Below are 4,400 nucleotides of genomic sequence, written 5' to 3'. Positions count from 1 at the left end.
GGGAGGTGGAAAGAAGGAAGAATTTATGCATTGCCTGAAGGATTGCCTGCATTGCAACTGAGCAGAGCTGGATGAGTAAGTGTTTGTTTGGTTTGGTGGTGGTTCCAAAAAAAAAACTTTAAAAAACAATATTTAGTTTGCGTCAAACCAAATCTAAAATATTTTGAAATTTTTGGTGACTCAGAAAAGTTAATTTGGGACCTGTTTCAGAGCAGGATTTCAAACTTGGCTTTCCCACATCCACTGGGCTACATGTTATGGGAGGACTGGGGGAGGGAACAGCAGCACCACCTCCTCCTTCTTCTCTGGCCATTTTATGAATGGCTGAAACCTCTCATATCAAAATTGCAATAATTTTAGGCCAACCAAAACCACATTTCTAGTTGAATACATGACCTGTCTGAAAGAATTTCCATAGCTCTCCATAAGTGTGGCATTTCAGTTAGGATGACTGAGAGTGTGACAGTTGGGTCAAATCTGTGAAGGTTGCACCAGATAAATGGTGCTTCAGTACTCCAGCTACACGACCCCTCTAAGTGGTTGTCACTTATAAGGAGCATGCAGACCTCCATGATTTTTGTTTAATAATTGCAATTCCTTCACATTATGGCCCTAATACCAAAGTAAGAGTTCCACCTGAAAACATTTTCAGTTTATCAAAGTGTTTATGTTGTATTACCTTTCTGCAGAGAGACCAAAAGCCCTTCAGTACATCGAGTCAAAGTTAGAAAAGGAGAAATACAGAAGCAGGAAACTAAAGCTGAGAGATGTCCTGGAAATCACACCAGAAAGTCTAAAGAACTGCCCTCCTCAGACAACAGGAGATTTACCTTGGCATTTCCTCAGGAAGCTCATGGCTCTGAATGGGATGGCAAGAAGCACAAGCCTTGAGCACAGGGTACCCACTGATCAAACACTAACTATGGACAAAGAGGAGCTGGATATTCCTGAAGATTTTACTTTTCTCAGTGACACAGACACCAGTGATTCCGTGCACACCCTTGATGTTCTCTGTGCCATTCTGCTTTCCTCAGACAGTTTCCTACAGCAGGAGATCCTGTCCAAAATGTCCATGTGCCAGTTTGCTCTCCCTCTGCTGCTACCTGCCCTCGACACCCCCAAGTGCACCCTACTGCTGTGGGCCATGAGGGACATGGTGAGGAAGTGGAGGCCGCACTCCCTGTCAGAGAGTAGAGGGTTCAGAGAGGAGAGCCTGGTGCTCACGTCAATGCCAACCATTTCCTTTGTGCGGATGGGGAGCTGCAGCTTCTCCAAGTCCCACCTCCTCAATGAGGTTCTCAGCCCCTCCCAGCAGCACCAGGATTTCTTCATCCATCGAGACATGGAGTCTGGGAACATCCCTCGGGAAATCGCAGGTGGGCTGCTCGAGATTTCCTGGTATTTCCCTGCTGGGAGGGAGAATCTGGATCTTTTCCCAGAGCCTGTTGTGGTTGCAAACCTGCGGGGAGACATTGAGTTGCACTGGCTGCAGTTCAGCTTTTTAACAGAGGTCTCCTCAGCAGTGTTCATATTAACGGAGAGCATCAGTGAGAGAGAATGCACGCTGTTATCATCTCTGCAGGGATCAGCCACTAAATACTACTTCATCTTCAATTATCAGGCTGGGAAAGCCAAGCAAACGCTGGAATTCCTGAAAAAGTTAGCCTCGATGCTGAAACTGAACAAGTCACATGTGCTGTGGAAAGGAGGTACCACAAATAAGGCACAATTTGTAAAAGTTCTGCAGTCTGCAATAGCAGCCATAATGAAATCTTCTCCCAAGAGAGTGAGTATAGAAGCCATGGCTGAGACAGCACGTCAATTAGGCATCCAGGTAGATGAGGATAACAAGGAATGTCAGACCCCAAACACATATGCAAAGGAAATCACTGCACAAATCAAAGATGTGGCAAAGTACAAGAGGGAAAAGCTGAGACTCCAAGGGGAGACATGGAGAAACTTGGCTGAAGTGGATAAAGAGCTGTGCCGAATGAGAAAGCAAGGAGACACCCCACTGGAGAACTATAAATCTCAGCTGAAAAAGAAATTAATGGATTTATGTGCTCAGCAGAATAAACATGACCTTACTGATGGTTTGATTACATTTATTACTGGAATAGAACACCTACATCACAGGGAGAAACATTACTTCCTGAAATGGATGAAGTTTGGCCTGGATCCCACTGCTAGGGAGAATCTTTCTAAACTATGGGATCAATATAAAGAGAAATGCAAAAACTCAAAAGATGACCCCAAAATGTTTGCAGAGTTAGACAAATTAATCTCTGCCAGTTCCTTAGGAGTGCAGCATTTCATGCGTGAGTTGGGGCAGTTTTATGAAGCTGAATGCTCAATGGTTAAAGAAGGTAAAATGGCAGAAAGCCAAAGGCAATTCACCCATCTCCCAAGCATAGCAGCTGACCTCATGCTGAAAGGGTTTCCCATGGAGATCATTGATGGAGACATTTCCAACATCCCACTGCAGTGGGTAACAGATGTTCTGAGTCAGCTTGATGCCAAGCTGGGGGGAAGGTACAGAATGCTGGTTCTGATGGTGCTGGGAGTACAGAGCACTGGGAAATCCACCCTCCTCAACACCATGTTCGGCCTGCAGTTTGCAGTGAGCAGTGGCTGATGCACACGGGGAGCCTTCATGTTACTCATTAAAGTGGCAGGGAACTTTCAGCAGGAACTGGGCTGTGATTTCATCCTGGTGATAGACACAGAAGGCTTGAAAGCCCCCGAAATGGCCAAGCTGGAGGATAGTTATCAACATGACAATGAGCTGGCCACCCTGGTGACTGGACTGAGTGACATCACCATCGTTAACATGGCCATGGAGAATGCCACTGAAATGAAAGATGTTCTGCAAATTGTGGTCCATGCATTTCTCAGAATGGAGAAAATCGGGAAAAAAAACAACTGCCAGTTTGTGCATCAGAATGTCAGTGACGTGTCTGCACATGAACAAAACATGAGGGACAGGAAACACCTCCTGGAACAGCTGAATGAAATGACCAAAGTTGCAGCCAACATGGAAAAGAAATGCAAGGAGATGAATTTTTCTGATATTATGGATTATGATCTGGAAAAACACAATTGGTACATTCCTGCTTTGTGGCACGGACTCTCCCCCATGGCTCCAGTGAATTTGGGATACAGTCAAAAGGTTTATGAATTAAAGAAATATTTGTTTGAATTTCTGAAAGATTGTTCACAAGAGAGAACTCCCAAGGACATTCCCCAATTTCTTGAATGGGTGAGGAGCCTGTGGAATGCTGTAAAACATGAGAACTTCATTTTCAGCTTTAGAAACAGCCTTGTTGATGAAGCCTATAACCAGCTGTCTGTGAAGTATGCAGAGTGGGAATGGGGTTTCCGGAAGGAGATACCTTTCTGGGTATCTGAAAAGGAAACTTTCATCCAAAATCAGCCACCAGATAAACTAGACCCTAATCTTTCAATCAGACTAAAGAGTGAGGCACAGGAAAAACTGAGGCAAGAAGCAGAGAAGATTTTGAATCATTTACAACAGTATTTTGAAAGTGGAGCAGCAAATCTGCACCTGATAGAAAAGTACAAAGAAGATTTTAGAAGAAGTGCCAATAGTCTCAGGAATGAACTGGAGAGTTATTCATTCAGCAAGTGGCAAGAAGCGATTCATATTAAAAAAGGCCAACACAAAACAGACTCTGTCCTGTCAGAGTACAAGAGAAAAATTGAAGAGAAAGTGGATGGGCTTCTGAACCATTGCAGGAAAAGCAACTGTAAATTAAATAATGATGAACTGGAGAAGGAATTGGAGAACATGTGGAGAGAGACATTGTCAGAATTATCACTCATTCCTTTACAGAGACGCAACATATTTGAAGATGTGGAGTTCTAGCTGAGAAGAGACCTAGCGGATAGGGGCAGTGCAGTCTGGAAGATGTTACGGGATGCCAAAAGCTTGTGTGCTTATAAAACACAAAATTTCAAAATGAAAAAGGAATACTTAGACTTAAAAGTGTTCAGAGGTTACACACTATCAATATCAGGTGTGAAAGAATTCTTGACACAGGAATGCTGGCATAAAACAGAGGCTTTAGCTAAATCCTTAATAGAAGAGTGCAATAGTTACACTGATGGAAAAGTAAATGGCAAAGCAGATTATGATGAAACTTATTGCAGAGAGTTGTTCTAAAGAGCCTAAAGGAAGCCTTTACATTGAAATCAAAAACAGGCTGAGAAACTCTTTTGTGAATGGAGAATTACAGAAGTTAATTCCCTTAAATGTAATGGTGATTCTCTTTTAATATCAGACACAGGTTGCAGCTTCCAAACAGATAAAGAAACAATGCTATTTCACATTTCACATCCCATCACATTTCACATCACATATCGATGTATGGCAAAATTAA

The 4,400-nt window shown here is 43.1% G+C and overlaps 1 pseudogene; it reads left to right on the top strand.

Annotated features, from left to right (window-relative positions):
• Positions 1 to 922: 922 nt before the first annotated feature.
• Positions 923 to 4,183, top strand: LOC144930679 (up-regulator of cell proliferation pseudogene; annotated as a pseudogene).
• Positions 4,184 to 4,400: the final 217 nt, after the last annotated feature.

The sequence above is a fragment of the Lepidochelys kempii genome, chromosome 6 (genome assembly GCF_965140285.1).
Source record: "Lepidochelys kempii isolate rLepKem1 chromosome 6, rLepKem1.hap1, whole genome shotgun sequence".
Classification (NCBI taxonomy): domain Eukaryota; kingdom Metazoa; phylum Chordata; order Testudines; family Cheloniidae; genus Lepidochelys; species Lepidochelys kempii.
The sequence above is the reverse complement of the archived record's forward strand: the minus strand, read 5'-3'. Positions and strand labels throughout refer to the sequence as shown.